Source organism: Scyliorhinus torazame, chromosome 1, assembly GCF_047496885.1.
Source record: "Scyliorhinus torazame isolate Kashiwa2021f chromosome 1, sScyTor2.1, whole genome shotgun sequence".
NCBI lineage: Eukaryota > Metazoa > Chordata > Chondrichthyes > Carcharhiniformes > Scyliorhinidae > Scyliorhinus > Scyliorhinus torazame.
The window spans coordinates 332,883,849-332,901,920 of record NC_092707.1 but is presented as its reverse complement, the minus strand read 5'-3'; positions in this window follow the sequence as shown (position 1 = coordinate 332,901,920).

Sequence of the window (18,072 nt, the reverse complement as noted above, 5' to 3'; positions counted from 1 at the left end):
AGACACCTTCCATCACAGCTGAGGATACCAGTGCTCAAAAGGGCATCCAGGCTTTCACAGATTCTAGCAATCTGTCCTCTAACACATTGCTACGATTGCTGGGATGATGTCACTGCGAGGGAGTGGCAGTGATGCCATGGACCATAAACCTACTGTCTTCTCTCAGGATGACAGCATCTTCCATCACTGTCACTCCACTAGTGTAAATGCAGTTTTCTGTCAGCCAGCCCAGGCTGATGCCCACCCCCATGCCAATGTGGTGCCATCCAATACTGGGCCTTCCCAGACCAGGACTGCTCAAGATCAGCTTCTCAGGCCACCTGCAGTTTTTCCACTGGGAGTCAGCAGGCCATGCTGCAGACACTGGGGTAGCACTGCAGAGAAGCGCTAGGTCAGCCAGAGGCATACAGAAGACAGATAACAGTTAATTCATATGGATGATTAGGTGAGCGCAAAAGGAATATTGAATGGCTTAATTTATAATGTTGCTTTCAAATGTTTATTTTGTACAGTCTTTTATTTTGGGGTTGTGTCTTCCAGGACGCTGCAATGGTCAGTAACAGAGGGAAGGTGTGGGTCTGTTGGTGAATGGGAAATTAGGGTTACATCACTGGTACAACAGTTAGATGAACTGATCACAGACAAATTAGCCAGAAAGGAGCTGTTCTGGTTGCTACCTATCTCCCTCCCTCCTCCTTCTAATCCTCTTGCTCTTTCTCCTCCTCCTTCTTAGCTGCTCATCACATCCTTGGAGGCAAGGGCTCTGCCCTGATAATGGCGACGTAGTGCAGGTTCAGCAGGCCATGGCAAACTTTGAGAGGTACAGGGTTCCTCCACAGTGGTCTATGCATTAGAAGTACACCAGTACCTGTTGGCAGTGCTGGAGCGGTTTGGGATTGGACCAAAATTTGTGAACTGGGTCAAGCTATCATATAAGGAGCCGAAGGGGAGTGTCCGCACAAACAATATCAGTTCGAGATACTTTGCTCTCCATCATGGGACGAGACAGGGATGTCCTATGTCCCCCCTGCTGTTTGCACTTGCGATTGAACCGTTGGCCATCGCATTAAGAAGTTCGGGAGCATGGAAAGGAATAGTGCGGGGGGGATAGAGCATAGAACAAAGGACAAAGAAATGTACAGCACAGGAACAGGCCCTTCGGCCCTCCAAGCCCGTGCCGACCATGCTGCCCGACTAAACTACAATCTTCTACACTTCCTGGGTCCGTATCCCTCTATTCCCATCCTATTCATGTATTTGTCAAGATGCCCCTTAAATGTCACTATCGTCCCTGCTTCCACCACCTCCTCCGTTAGCGAGTTCCAGGCACCCACTACCCTCTGCGTAAAAAATTTGCCTCGTACATCTACTCTAAACCTTGCCCCTCTCACCTTAAACCTATGCCCCCTAGTAATTGACCCCTCTACCCCGGGGAAAAGCCTCTGACTATCCACTCTGTCTATGCCTCTCATAATTTTGTAGACCTCTATCAGGTCTCCCCTCAACCTCCTTCGTTCCAGTGAGAACAAACCGAGTTTATTCAACCGCTCCTCATAGCTAATGCCCTCCATACCAGGCAACATTCTGGTAAATCTCTTCTGCACCCTCTCTAAAGCCTCCACATCCTTCTGGTAGTGTGGCGACCAGAATTGAACACTATACTCCAAGTGTGGCCTAACTAAGGTTCTATACAGCTGCAACATGACTTGCCAATTCTTATACTCAATGCCCCGGCCAATGAAGGCAAGCATGCCGCATGCCTTCTTGACTACCTTCTCCACCTGTGTTGCCCCTTTCAATGACCTGTGGACCTGTACTCCTAGATCTCTTTGACTTTCAATACTCTTGAGGGTTCTACCATTCACTGTATATTCCCTACCTGCATTAGACCTTCCAAAATGCATTACCTCACATTTGTCCGGATTAAACTCCATCTGCCATCTCTCCGCCCAAGTCTCCAAACAATCTAAATCCTGCTGTATCCTCTGACAGTCCTCATCGCTATCCGCAATTCCACCAACCTTTGTGTCGTCTGCAAACGTACTAATCAGACCAGTTACATTTTCCTCCAAATCATTTATATATACTACAAAGAGCAAAGGTCCCAGCACTGATCCCTGTGGAACACCACTGGTCACAGCCCTCCAATTAGAAAAGCATCCTTCCATTGCTACTCTCTGCCTTCTATGACCTAGCCAGTTCTGTATCCACCTTGCCAGCTCACCCCTGATCCCGTGTGACTTCACCTTTTGTACTAGTCTACCATGAGGGACCTTGTCAAAGGCCTTACTGAAGTCCATATAGACAACATCCACTGCCCTACCTGCATCAATCATCTTAGTGACCTCCTCGAAAAACTCTATCAAGTTAGTGAGACACGACCTCCCCTTCGCAAAACCATGCTGCCTCTCACTAATACGTCCATTTGCTTCCAAATGGGAGTAGATCCTGTCTCGAAGAATTCTCTCCAGTAATTTCCCTACCACTGAATTAAGGCTCACCGGCCTGTAGTTCCCTGGATTATCCTTGCTACCCTTCTTAAACAGAGGAACAACATTGGCTATTCTCCAGTCCTCCGGGACATCCCCTGAAGACAGTGAGGATCCAAAGATTTCTGTTAAGGCCTCAGCAATTTCCTCTCCAGCCTCCTTCAGTATTCTGGGGTAGATCCCATCAGGCCCTGGGGACTTATCTACCTTAATATTTTTTAAGACACCCAACACCTCGTCTTTTTGGATCTCAATGTGACCCAGGCTATCTACACACCCTTCTCCAGACTCAACATCTACCAATTTCTTCTCTTTGGTGAATACTGATGCAAAGTATTCATTTAGTACCTCGCCCATCTCCTCTGGCTCCACACATAGATTCCCTTGCCTATCCTTCAGTGGGCCAACCCTTTCCCTGGCTACCCTCTTGCTTTTTATGTATGTGTAAAAAGCCTTGGGATTTTCCTTAACCCTATTTGCCAATGACTTTTCGTGACCCCTTCTAGCCCTCCTGACTCCTTGCTTAAGTTCCTTCCTACTTTCCTTATATTCCACGCAGGCTTCGTCTGTTCCCAGCCTTTTAGCCCTGACAAATGCCTCCTTTTTCTTTTTGACGAGGCCTACAATATCTCTCGTTATCCAAGGTTCCCGAAAATTGCCGTATTTATTCTTCTTCCTCACAGGAACATGCCGGTCCTGAATTCCTTTCAACTGCCACTTGAAAGCCTCCCACATGTCAGATGTTGATTTGCCCTCAAACATCCGCCCCCAATCTATGTTCTTCAGTTCCCGCCTAATATTGTTATAATTAGCCTTCCCAAAATTTAGCACATTCATCCTAGGACCACTCTTATCCTTGTCCACCAGTACTCTAAAACTTACTGAATTGTGGTCACTGTTACCGAAATGCTCCCCTACTGAAACATCTACCACCTGGCCGGGCTCATTCCCCAATACCAGGTCCAGTACCGCCCCTTCCCTAGTTGGACTGTCTACATATTGTTTTAAGAAGCCCTCCTGGATGCTCCTTACAAACTCCGCCCCGTCTAAGCCCCTGGCACTAAGTGAGTCCCAGTCAATATTGGGGAAGTTGAAGTCTCCCATCACCACAACCCTGTTGTTTTTACTCTTTTCCAAAATCTGTCTACCTATCTGCTCCTCTATCTCCTGCTGGCTGTTGGGAGGCCTGTAGTAAGCCCCCAACATTGTGACTGCACCCTTCTTATTCCTGATCTCTACCCATATAGCCTCACTGCCCTCTGAGGTGTCCTCTCGCAGTACAGCTGTGATATTCCCCCGAATCAGTCGCGCAACTCCGCCTCCCCTTTTACATCCCCCTCTATCCCGCCTGAAACATCTAAATCCTGGAACGTTTAGCTGCCAATCCTGCCCTTCCCTCAACCAGGTCTCTGTAATGGCAACAACATCATAGTTCCAAGTACTAATCCAAGCTCTAAGTTCATTTGCCTTACCCGTAATACTTCTTGCATTAAAACATATGCACTTCAGGCCACCAGACCCGCTGTGTTCAGCAACTTCTCCCTGTCTGCTCTGCCTCAGAGCCCCACTGTCCCTATTCCTTAGTTCTCCCTCAACGCTCTCACCTTCTGACCTATTGCTCCCGTGCCCACCCCCCTGCCATACTAGTTTAAACCCTCCCGTGTGACACTAGCAAACCTCGCGGCCAGGATATTTATGCCTCTCCGGTTTAGATGCAACCCGTCCTTCTTATATAGGTCACACCTGCCCCGGAAGAGCTCCCAGTGGTCCAGATAACGGAAACCCTCCCTCCCACACCAGCTGTTTAGCCACGTGTTTAGCTGCTCTATCGTCCTATTTCTAGCCTCACTGGCACGTGGCATAGGGAGTAATCCCGAGATTACAACCCTCGAGGTCCTGTCTTTTAACTTTCTGCCGAGCTCCCTGAACTCCTGCTGCAGGACCTCATGCCCCTTCCTGCCTATGTCGTTAGTACCAATATGTACAACGACCTCTGCCTGTTTGCCCTCCCCCTTCAGGATGCCCTCTACCCGTTCGGAGACATCCTGGACCCTGGCATCAGGGAGGCAACATACCATCCTGGAGTCTCTTTCACGTCCACAGAAGCGCCTATCTGTGCCCCTGACTATAGAGTCCCCTATTACTATTGCTCTTCTGCGCTTTGACCCTCCCTTCTGAACATCAGAGCCAGCCGTGGTGCCACTGCTCTGGCTGCTGCTGTTTTCCCCTGATAGGCTATCCCCCCGACAGAATTCAAAGGGGTATACCTGTTCGAGAGGGGGACAACCACAGGGGATTCCTGCACTGACTGCCTGCCCTTTCTGGTGGTCACCCATTTCTCGGCCTGCACCTTGGGTGTGACCACATTTACATAACTGCGATCTATGACGCTTTCCGCCACCTGCATGCTCCTAAGTGCATCCAATTGCCGCTCCAACCGAACCATGCGGTCTGTGAGGAGCTCCAGTTGGGTGCACTTTCTGCAGATGAAGCCATCCGGGACGCTGGAAGCCTCCTGGACCTGCCACATCTCACAGTCAGAGCACTGCACCCCTCTAACTGACATTGCGTCAATTAATTAAAATTAAAATTAAATTTTTTTTTATTTTTTAAAATATATATTTTTTAAAAATTCAAAGTTACTGTTAACTATCTGTTTCCTAGCACTAGATTTCGAATAGAAATGCGAAAGCTAAATATAGTACTCTCCGATCTCTGGCTTAGATACCCCTCTAAATTATAATTAAGTAATTATGTTTAATTAGTTACCAATGCTTAATTTTTTAAATTTAGTGTAGATTCCCAACCAGCCACTCAAGTCACAGCTTTTCTGTGATGTCACTTCAGTTTCCCCCGACACACACAATTTGAAAAAGGTATAAAAGTAAAAATGAGTAAAAATCACTTACTTACCTTCTTACCTTCTGAGTGTCTTAGATGTTCTCAGGTTCTCTCCCTGACAGAGACTGCTCCTCCACCCCCGAACCTTGACCTGCACAATGCTCATAATATAATATAATAATAATATAATATGGCACTTACCTCACACCAATGGGTCTTATTATTAGGTTAGAGGAGGAGGGCGGGTGGGAGACACTACACGTGTAGTGTCTCGGGTTTCCTCTCCACCAGAATTTATTGGTTGGGGGGGGGGGGTCTTCCCAGAAATCTGCGGGTCGAAAAAAATAAAACAGAAAAGAAGTGTTTTTTTAAAAGGATAAACTTACCTCCCAGAAATCACTTGCGCACCGCTCCCGCTGAAATCGACTGGCCTGTTCGTGTGAACGTAAGTGTTTTTAAAGGATACACTTACCTCCCTGAAATCACTTGCGCACCGCTCCCGCTGAAATCGACTGGCCTGCTCCTGTGAAGGTAAGTGTTTTTAAAGGATACACTTACCTCCCAGAAATTACTTGCGCACCGCTCCCGCTGAAATCGACTGGCCTGTTCCTGTGAAGGTGTTTTTAAAGGATAAACTTACCTCCCAGAAATCACTTGCGCACCGCTCCCGCTGAAATCGACTGGCCTGTTCCTGTGAAGGTAAGTGTTTTTAAAGGATACACTTACCTCCCTGAAATCACTTGCGCACCGCTCCCGCTGAAATCGACTGGCCTGCTCCTGTGAAGGCAAGTGTTTTTAAAGGATACACTTACCTCCCTGAAATCACTTGCGCACCGCTCCCGCTGAAATTGACTGGCCTGCTCCTGTGAAGGTAAGTGTTTTTAAAGAATACACTTACCTCCCAGAAATCACTTGCGCACCGCTCCCGCTGAAATCGACTGGCCTGGTCCTGTGAAGGTAAGTGTTTTTAAAGGATAAACTTACCTCCCAGAAATCACTTGCGCACCGCTCCCGCTGAAATCGACTGGCCTGCTCCTGTGAAGGCAAGTGTTTTTAAAGGATACACTTACCTCCCTGAAATCACTTGCGCACCGCTCCCGCTGAAATCGACTGGCCTGTTCCTGTGAAGGTAAGTGTTTTTAAAGGATACACTTACCTCCCTGAAATCACTTGCGCACCGCTCCCGCTGAAATCGACTGGCCTGCTCCTGTTAAGGCAAGTGTTTTTAAAGGATACACTTACCTCCCTGAAATCACTTGCGCACCGCTCCCGCTGAAATCGGGTGTCTTTATATGCCGACGACTTGCTGCTATATGTGTCAGAACCGAGTGCGTCGATAGGAGGAATATTGGAGCTATTGCGAGTATTTGGGTCTTTCTCGGGGTACAAGCTGAACCTGGACAAGAGTGAGTATTTTGTGATGTCTCGGCCGGGGGTGGGGGGGTTGCCATTCTGTAGGGCAGGGACTCACTTTAGGTATCTGGGGGTGCAGGTTGCCCGGGAGTGGGGGAGGCTTCGCAGGTACAACATCACTAGGTTGGTGGGGAGAGTGAAAGCCGATCTGGCAAGGTGGGATGGTCTTCCACTGTCACTGGCGGGTCGGGTCCAGGCGGTTAAAATGAATGTGTTGCGCGATTTCTGTTTATTTTTCAATGCCTACCAATTTTCCTGCCAAAGTCTTTTTTCAGGGAGATTGACGGAAGGATTACCTCGTTCATATGGGGAGGGAAGGTGGCCAGAGTGAGAAAGGTGCTGCTACAGAGGGGAAGGCAGGCAGGGGGTTTGGGTCTCCCGAACCTGATGTACTACTACTGGGCGGCGAATGTGGAGAAGGTGCGGAGCTGGGTCAGAGGGGTTGATTCCCAGTGGGACAGAATAGAGAAGAGTTTGTGCAGGGGGTCGGGGCTGAAAGCATTAGCAACAGCGCCGCTCCCGATAGCTCCGGGGAAATACTCAGGAAGTCCGGTAATAATAGCTTCATTGAAAATCTGGAGGCAGTTTCGTCAACACTTCGGGCTGGGGGCAGGGTCAAGGGAAATGCCGATTCGGGGGAACCACAGATTTGAGCCAGGGAGGTGGGACAAAAGTTTTCGGAAATGGGAAGAGAGGGGGATTAAGACGCTAAAGATTTGTTTCTTTGTGGTCGGTTTGCAGGATTGAGGGAGCTGGAAACGAAGTATGGGCTGGAGCAGGGAGAAGTGTTTAGATACATGCAGGTTCGGGATTTTGCCAGGAAGGAGATACAGAGCTTCCCGGAGGAACCGGCCTCCACATTGCTGGAAGAGGTGTTGACGACAAGGGGACTGGAGAAGGGGGCAGTGTCAGCGGTGTACGGAGCTATTCTGGAAGAGGATAAGGCATCACTGGAAGGGATCAAAGCAAAGTGGGAGGAAGAGCTGGGAGTGGTTATAGAGGAGGGGGTCTGGTGTGAGGTGCCCCGGAGAGTGAATGCCTTCACCTCATGTGCGAGGTTGGGGCTGATACAGCTGAAGGTGGTGTATAGAGCACACCTCACGAGGGCGAGGATGAGCCGATTTTTTGAAGGAGTAGAGGATGTGTGTGAGCGTTGCAGGGGGGGGGGGGTGCTAATCACGTCCATATGTTTTGGTCCTGTCCAAAGCTAGGGGAGTACTGGAAGGAGGTGTTTAGGGTAGTTTCCAAGGTGGTGCGCGAGAAACTGGTCCCGGGTCCCCAGGAGGCCATATTCGGGGTGTCGGACCAGCCAGGGTTGGAAACGGGTGCGGAGGCAAATATCATAGCCTTCACCTCATTGATTGCCTGAAGGCGGATCCTGCTGGGATGGAGAGCAGCCTCTCCACCCAGTGCCCTGGCGTGGCGGGGGGATCTGTTGGAATACTTGACCCTTGAGAATGTTAAGTTCAAACTGAGGGGAAGCTCGGAGGGGTTCTACAAGTCATGGGCACTATTTATTATGCGCTTTCAAAAACTGGATAACATTGAACATTAGTTGGGGGGGACGGGTGGGAGGGTTGAGGGGGGAGGGGGGCTGTGTATATTAAGAGTGACTATGGGTAATCCCTGATTCCTTTTTGTCATTTGTTTTTGTAAACATGCGGGCTGATGTTTGGGGTTGGTGGGAGGATGGGATCGTTGTTATTGTTATGGGGATTGACATATCTTATTGATTATTGTTTATTGTTGGTGGGTGTAAATTCGGGAGAAAATGTGAAAAAGGAGGAGAATAAAAATATTTTTTAAAAGGTACACCAGTGTGTGGCAGCATGTTTTTCATACGGCTGCCTGTGGGTCCAGCTCCAGGCGATCAGGCTTGAGCGATGAATTCATCTTCGAAGTTTAGTTTATTAAATTGATGTGCCATCAATGAACACAAAACGAGTAGTGAACGTAACTGAGGCTTTAATAAACTAAACAGAAAGTCTCCTGGCCTCTGATCCCGAACTGGGTCAGAGGTGGAGACCAGCCACCTTTATACCGGGCCCGAGGGGAGGCGGAGCCATCGGGCAGTTGTTTACCACATTACATGTAATACAGTAGCCGTTTACCACAATACACATATTATATACTACAGTGGTTTACCACATTCACCCCCTGTTAAAAAAAAAGAGTCCAGCGAGGGTGAAGTGGACTTAATGATCAAGTATGTCGGGGGCCTTGACCTTCCGCCGTGATCACCTCAGTCCCGGCTGTGGTGTGGGCACCGGTGTCGAGACCTGCGCATCCGGGAGCGTGTTGTCCTCTTCTTCACTCAGTAGTTGAGTCGGAGAAGGAGGGGGGTGCGGTGTATGGGCGGGGGTGGTGGTGATGGTCGCCGGTGGCCCTGCGGGTGCCTGTTCTTGAAGTAGCTGGGTAGTGGTGGAGGGAAACGGTGTAGGGCCTGGGGTGGTGGTGATGGTCGCTGGGGAACCTGCAGGTGCCAAATCCCAGAAGGAGACTGCGTCCTGTCGCCCGTCATGATGTGCCACGTAGGCATATTGTGGATTGGCATGGAGGAGCATGTCCTTCTCGACGAGGGGATCTGATTTATGACTCCTCGCATGCTTCCGGAGGAGGACGGGCCCTGGGACTGGCAGCCAGGATGGGAGCGAGACCCCGGAGGGGGACCTCCTGGGGAAGGCAAACATACACTCGTGGGGGGTCTCGTTGGTGGCAGTGCACAGGAGCGACCAGATGGAGTGGAGCGCTTCGGAGAGGACCTCCTGCCAGCGGGAGACTGTGAGACTTCTAGACCGTAGGCCAGGAGGACGGCCTTCCAGACCGTCGCGTTCTCCCTCTCCACCTGTCCGTTGCCCTGGGGGTTATAGCTGGTCGTCCTGCTGGAGGCGATGCCCTTGCTAAGCAGGAACTGATGCAACTTGTCGCTCATGAAGGAGGAACGGCGATCGCTATGGATGTAGGTGGAGAACCTGAACAAGGTGAAAAGACTGTGCAGGGCCTTGATGATGGTGGCAGAGGTCATGTCAGGGCATGGGATGGCAAAGGGGAATCTTGAGTATTCGTCAACAATGTTGAGGAAGTACACGTTACGGTCAGTGGAGGGGAGGGGCCCTTTGAAGTCGATGCTGAGACCCTCAAAGGGGCGAGAGGCCTTTACCAGGTGGGCCCTGTCTGGCCGCCAGAAGTGCGGTATGCACTCCGCGCAGACCTGGCAGTCCATGCTCATGGTCCTGACCTCCTCGAAGGAGTAAGGCAGGTTGCGAGCCTTGATAAAGTGAAAAAAATGGGTGACCCTCGGGTGACAGAGGTCTTTGTGGAGGGCCCAAAGCTGGTCTACTTGTGCGCTGGCACATATACCGCGGGATAGGGCATCTGGGGGCTTATTGAGCTTCCCAGGTCGATACAAGATATCGTAGTTGTAGGTGGAGAGCTTGATCCTCCACCTCAGAATCTTGTCGTTCTTGATTTTGCCCCGCTATGTATTGTTAACCATGAAGGCAACCGACCGTTGGTCAGTGAGGTGAGTGAATCGCCTGCCGGCCAGGTAATGCCTCCAATGTCGCACAGCTTCTTCGATGGCTTGGGCTTCGTTTTCGACGGAGTAGTGTCAAATTCCGGAGGCATGGAGGATATGGGAGAAGAAAACCACGGGCCTGCCCGCCTGGTTGAGGGTAGCGGCCAGAGCAAAGTCCGACGCATTGCTCTCCACATGGAACAGAATGAACTCATCCACAGCGTGCATCGCGGCTTTGGCAATATCTGCCTTGATGCGGTTGAAGGCCAGGCGGGCCTCAGCCATCAGGGGAAAAATGGTGGATTTAATAAGTGGACGGGCCTTGTCCGCATAATTGGGGACCGACTGGGCATAGTTAGAGAAGAGCCCCAGGCATCTCTTCAAGGTCTTGGGGCAGTGGGGGAGGGGGTGTTCCAGGAGGGGGCGCATGGAGTTGGGGTCGGGCCCTAGGGAAGCTGTCTCATGCCCGTTGATCCGGACGGTCATCGTAGATTTTGTGAGGTGATGAGGTCGGGACTGGTCGAGCATGATGGAGGCGAGCTTCGGAAGGTGATGGGTAGGCCGGTTGGAGGTAGCGGCGGCCAGCCTACGACCGGGTGAGCAGGGCTCCCGGGAGGCTGCGGAGTGGTCCCAAGATGGCGGCCCCCATGGGTCGCGCGTGGTGGAGTATAAGATGCCATCAATGAACACAAAACGAGTAGTGAACGTAACTGAGGCTTTAATAAACTAAACAGGAAGTCTCCTGGCCTCTGATCCCGAACTGGGTCAGAGGTGGAGACCAGCCACCTTTATACCGGGCCTGAGGGGAGGCGGAGCCATCGGGCAGTGGTTTACCACATTACATGTAATACAGTAGCCGTTTACCACAATACACATATTATATACTACAATGGTTTACCACACATACGAATGCTGCACACATGTCCATGGGTAGCACTCTGGATTCATGATAGCCTTTGTTGGCCAGTAGGCACCCTCTTTTCTCATATTGGCTTAAATGCTGCTGGCATGTGGACTACTGCAGAACAAAGGAATCATGTTTGCTGCCAGGATACCAAGTATGATCCACTGAATATTGTCATACACCAGACGGACATTGAGGTTGCGGAACTATTCCATTTATGGTACGTCGTGGAATTTACATGTGGTGCCCACAAAGCAATGTGTGCACAGTCAATAGCACCCCACACATGGGGAAACCTACTATCTTGGCAAAGCTACATGCTACATGCTACATGCCTACTCCTGCATCTCTCTGGCAAAAGGAAATGAAATATACTTAGTTTAGCTTGCATATCCAACCTCTGTGACATCCATTATGTGACACTGGATGGAGAGACGTTTGAAATATCACCTGCTCCAGCTTGAAAGGAGCCCAGTGTGAAAAAGGTAACGGCCACAGTTGCATTCACAGTTGCTGACTATCTGCCCGAGAGTTGCAGTGCTGCCTGCAACATATGGCAGATTTCAATGTGTGCACCTCATTTGTGAAATGGAGATGTCGCACACCTCTGAGTTAGGAGAATTATTTCCTGAAGACCCAGGGTGTCCTCCTGCTGAGGTATCTTCTTCCCCTCCTCCTTCTCATCCCTCTTTGAGCAGCTTGACCTCTTCTGTGTCACCTCTAATCATTGTCTCTGTCATGTGGTAGGCCAAGGAGGATAGAAACTACTGCACGCTAACTGGGAGCATGTAGTCTGAACAGAACCTTTGAAGTGAGAACCAAGGCCTTCACTAAGTGCCACACCGTTCCGGGTAGACATCAGCAACGAGAAGTAGCAGTACAGACCTCCAAACACCTACGAATTGAGCAACTGCCAGTAGAAACCCAGCATAAACTAAGCCGATAATTCCTTTAAACAGTGCTGGTGGGGGATCTTTCCTCCTGCTGAATGTGTGTTCAGCTGACTGAGATTAACAGAGAGCATTAGTTGGAGTGTTGAAGTCAAAAATTGCACTATTAGGCCCTAATATTATGTCTGTGCAATTGGGTGGATTTTGAATGAGGTAAAATTTCACCTCTGAGGGTTAAATCAGCATTATACACCGACTAGCATCGAGATCTGTTGATTCTGCATATTTAACGGTTGACGGTCCCAGAGTCTGAGTTAATGACCTACTCAAACTTCTGTTCAGTGTCATTCACAATAGAAGTGTGCATGTGTTGCGGGGTCCCCATTTTGGACAACACATACAGGCACCACACAATCAAATTTTGCAGCAAATGATTTTTTCTATTACCTTCCACTTTATATTTCTCTGCGTCCTTTGGTCAACTGACAATCAGACAAATCTTCTGAAAACGGCACAGAAATCTGTCAATCCATACCCCTGATTCAGAGAGCAAGGGAATAAAGGAGAAATAAAGTGCCAGCTACATAAGCCAATGGTTTTCACTTGCAGCAACCTCTAGAGAATATTCCGTAGATTTTACGTTACCATTTTTTCGATGGTACAGGCCTGTAAAGTAGTTGCACCAATTAGTACGGCTTCATCGTGATTGCATTTATAGTCTCATTCAAAATGAGAGGGGGTTGCAGCGCTGATCAACTTGCCGTTTCTCAATTGGCACTGCAGATTCCATTGGCACAGGCAAAGGTTGCTGCAGCTCCCAGGAACAAGTGTTGTTCCTTTACACTTGGCTGCCCAAGCTGAGGCGAATAGTATTTAATCTCACAAATACCTCAGAGAGGGAACACCTCGACGATTTGCAAACTCTAGTGTAAGAATACATTAACAAATTTTTGAAAACACACATTTGAGTTTGTAATTTTGTATCCAGGCAGTGGACTGTGAAACTTGTGAATTGGTTTTTAAAGCTTTGTTAAAACCAGAAAGCACAGATGTTAAAACTAGGTTCAGATGTAGCGACAGATGGTATTTGATTATGGAGCAGACTGTTCGTATAATACAAAGATGCCGCTTCAGCCATACACGAAGCGCTGCAGATACTGGTAGTGGAAAAGATTTCAGGGAAATTTAGAAAGCAGGTGGTTCCAGTGGTAGTGTCGTTTCAAACTGTCTGCTTCTGGCTGTCGTATCTGACAGTGACACTAAATTCACCCATGGCGTCAATAGCCCTGTTTACAAGGTACTTTTCCAATTTAGATTTAAATTTGAATTTGGAGTGAAAAGGACTATTGGTAATTGAGATGGCAGCTCGTTGGATAGAAATCCAGAATGGCCCTTCTTCAGATTTCAATCATATATTATCATAATGTGTATTCATACAGATAAGAATCTATTATATATATTTTCTATCTGTTAGGCAGCAGTGGGATGTTGATCTTCTCCAGGGAATGAAGAGATCTCATAATCCTTGAATAACAGGACTGGACTGGATTCAGATATTATATTAATTGTGCTGGCATTATTATAGCAGCAGATTAAAGTTTTAATTGGAGTGAGTTTTTAACAGTGCTTGTGATAATAAAAAAATAAATCTTTCTATTTGCTCAACTTCAATGCTCCTAAATTTAAATATTATATCACAATATATCATTTTTAATTTCAATACAAGAACAATGTCCGATCATTGATACATGCCTGTTTTTATGTCATTTGGTTTATGTAACTGCTTTTTACATCAGTAGACAAATGAAACAGGAGGAATAGTGCCACATGACTGCTCTACATCATGACACAACTCTGGCATATTACCGAATTGCAACACAATTATCTCACAGACAATATAAAGCTCCATACAATGAATCATGTTTGGTGCATTTTTGCATATTATTGGTGGCTATGACATTGACCTTTTTAACATATTTGGAATTTTACCGGTATTTATTTTGCCGTGATCTGTGTTTTAAATAACAAAAAAAAAAGATTATCATTGTGTTCTTTAGCAAAGCAAAAAGTGATTTTTGAAAAAAATTTGCTTAAAAGAAGCAGTCATGCTTTTTGAATTGCAGCTGTTTCAAAAATTTACTCTTTCTGGCTCCCAAAACAAAACAAGAAAACTACTGTTAATAAAAGTGTCTATTGAAGGAATGGTCTGCTAATGGTTTTCATTGGGCACAAACGCGAATGTGATGAATGTCCTGTTTTATTGTCAGATTCGTGCTCTGCCTCGTGGTTGACCAAACAGTCAGTCAAAATTATTCCTTGGTCATTGCCTTCTAAAAACAGATATTGAAGTTTGAGTATTTTGGAAATAAGAAGGGCTTAGCTTTGTTTCTGAGCAATAAAAAATGTCCATGCGGTTGACAGCAGCAGTATTGCATTTATATTTTAAATGCAGTTCTGGATTCTTCAATAACAATCATTTAAATTAGCCTAAAGTGTCCTCAGCAATATTTTCCTCGTCGTCCATGGTAGTCGCTGTTATACCTCACGGTTTTAGGTTTAACAAATTGAATTATTTCAGCTTTATATATGCATCATTTTTATTTCATTCGGCAGTATCTACAGTGTGTTTTAAATTTAAATTGTACCTCACCATAAATACATGTGCACCCATTTCGAAGTAAAAGAAAATTATCTTGTTTTTTAAATTTTCATTTAATGTATTTTTAATATATGGAAAATAAATTCAAAGATTTTTTGAAAATAATTTCTTCAGTCAACATTAATAATCTTTTGTTTTGTTGCTTTTGAAGAAACCGTTACCTCATATGGTTGAACATTAGTAATAAATTTAAGCTTAGGATACATAGGACGGAGTTATTTACTTATTAATCAGTGTATATTTTCTCTTTTCTAGTGACCATTAATCAACATGACTATACATAGGCTATAAACTAAGGAGAAAACATAAACCGTAGACATTGTCGCGAAGAAGGAATCTGTTTAAAATGAAACGCCTACATGTCAAGATCATTCTAATGAGTTCTGGTGAAGGCCTTCCTTTGGATGCTGTTTGATATTCATTGTTTTTGAGATCATTAAGAAATCTATCTTAAGTCACAAGCTTTACAAACCCTTTGTGCCTGTTCTCCTTCGGTCAGTGCCTTTGCAACATCAAATATACCGTGCACCAAATCAGGCCATTTACCATTACTAATATTCTCAATCTTGGCGTACAATTTGCCAAAATGACAAAATTATATTATTTAAAATCAGATTTTCCTCTAAAATAGCTGATGAACTGTAACCTCATTATACCTGCATAACATTTTCATTCGTTTTTGTATTATTGTTTTGAAAACTTTAGTTTCTCCTTCCCTGAACATTTTTCACGTGTTCAAGCACAACCATCTGAAGGTAAACATAATTAGAAATTTACTGAGAATTTATAGAGATGCAACTGATTACAGAAATACTTTTCCTTCCTACTAGTGACTGAACTTAAGTCAAGATTAATGCTTTTTAAAAAATTATTCGTTCATGGGATATGGGCTCACTGGCAAAGTCAGCATTTATTGCCCTTCATAATTGGTCTTGGTGAAGGTGGCGATGAGTCACCAACTTGAAGCACTGCAGTCCTTGTGATGTAGGTACACTGACAACGCTGTTAGGGAGGGAGTTCCAGTTTTTGACCCAGAAACAGTGGTAGAAAAACGATGGACAGCATTCTCCGTCCCGCCGCACACGTTTTCTGGTGCAGCGTGCCCCTGCCGTCAATGGGATTCTCCGTCCCAGCAATCGGCTAATGGGGTTTCCCCATTGTAGGCACCCCCATGCCATTGGGAAATCCACAGGCGTGATTGCATTGCCAACAAAGCGGAGGATGCCACTGACGAAGAATCCAGCCCGATATATTTGCGATTCAGGATGGTGAGTGATTTGGAGGGGAAACTGCGGGTGGCGGCTTCCCATGCACCTTGTACTTCAGGTGATAGAGGTTTGGGGTTTGGAAGGTGCTGTCGAAGAAGTCTTGGTAAATTGTTGCAGTACATCTTGTAGGTGGTATACATTGATTCCACTGTGCATAGGTAGTGGAGAGAGTGAATGTTTAAGGTATATGGGGTGCCAATCAAGTAGGCTGTTTTGTCCTGGATGGTGTCAAGCTTCTTGAGTGTTGTTGAAGCTGCATTGATCAAGGCAAGTGGAGAGTATTCCATCACACTCCCGAATTGTGCCTTGTGAATGGTGGAAAGACTTTGCGGAGTCAAGAAGAGAGCTACTTACCACAGCATTTCTAGATTCTAACTAGGTCTTGTAGCCACAATATTTATGGGGTTGCTCTAGTTCAGTTTTTGGTCAACGGTAACTTTCAGGATGTTGATGGTGAGGTTCCAGCAATGGCAACACCTTTGAATGCTGAAGTATTATGGTTAGATTATCTCTTGTTGGAGGTGTCAATTGCCTGGTACTTGATGTTGAGAATATTACTTGCCAATTATCAGTGCAAATCTAAATGTTGTCCAGGTCTTGCTACATCTTGGCATGCAGTTCTTCATTATCTGAGAAGTTATGATTGGGACTGAATACTACATGATCATTATTGAACATCCCACTTCTTTTTTTTCAATGTTCTTTATTAGGTTTTTGAACAAAGTATATTTACAGTTATGTACACAGAATAAAATATATATATATAGAAGAGAAAAAAAAAATGGTATGATATTGTGCACTAGCTCAACAACAGCAACTCTGTACAGTTAGCGATATTACTTTTAACAAATAAGTAGGCATCTGTTTGTGTGGGGGGGGGGGAATTGGGGAGGTACCTATACATTTGGGTGCCGGAGAAACAATTACATTGGTTATGTCCAATACAGAGAGGGCGATACGAGAATGGATCTGGTGTTGGTGTTACTTGCTTCTCCCGGGCGGTTTTCGCTTCCGTTGTCGTCGCAGGTTCACCTCCACTTCGGCCGTTCGTCCCGTCTTTCGCCCATATTTTCCTTGCTCTCTGTTACTGTATTTGCCAAGTTTGTTATCGTTTCCCGTGCTCTCCTTCCAACTATCATTCCCTCGCCTCCCCCCTCTCTGTTCCCCTCTATTGTTCCCTGTCTCCTCTCTCTTCCCCACTCCTCCGCCCTGTATTATTCCTTGTGTGAGTAAAGCTCATAGTCTTACAGTTGAAGTAGATGCTGTATTGTGTAAGTTCGTTCTCTCGCCAGCGCTTATACTAGATGTTACATCTGAGCTGCCTATCTGTGTCCTGCTCACTAGCTGCCATTCCTGTGAAGAACGCCCCTTGACTTCCTGTTTGTCTATGATATACATCTCTGGTGCTCCCTCTAGTGGTTACTTAGTTGTAGTGTATTTACATTAGCCCCTTGTGGATGTTACAGTGATGCATATCACTACATCCCCCCTTTTATCTTTTTACATATTTTCTGTACTTTGTTAAAGAAAATTGTACAAAACAGGTAGATAAATGATGATTATGTACAAGTTGTGATGATATTGATGATTGTACAAAGCCAATTAATATTTATGAGTCCAATCTAATAAAGAAATTTGAGTCCAACTTTATGAATTTATTCGGTTTAATTTTTTTTTCTTCTGTTGTTGACGTGGTGATGTTGATATTGTAATTTCTTTGTGAATGTCGTCAGTGTTCTTGTGTTTTAAGTAACCAACAAGCCATCACGAAGTGTTCGAATGGTCGAACCACTGATGTTGACTGATATGGACTTTTTTCTGTGCTTGTGGTATCGATTTAGTGTGTCATCTGCCTTGAAATATGGTGTGCTTGTTTGTTCCGGAGCAAATGTGAATTTGTATTGTCATGTCATGGTATGTTTGTACTCTTGTCATTGTTTTGGAGTGTGCTGTTGCATTGTCCTTCATGTGCAGAGTTGTACCATGTTGTACAGGTCGTTGTTTCATTGTTGTTGTTTCTGTCGTTTCTGTCTTTGTTGTTTTCATTGTTGTTCTTGTTGTTGTTTTTGTCGTGCTTGTTATTTCTGTTTT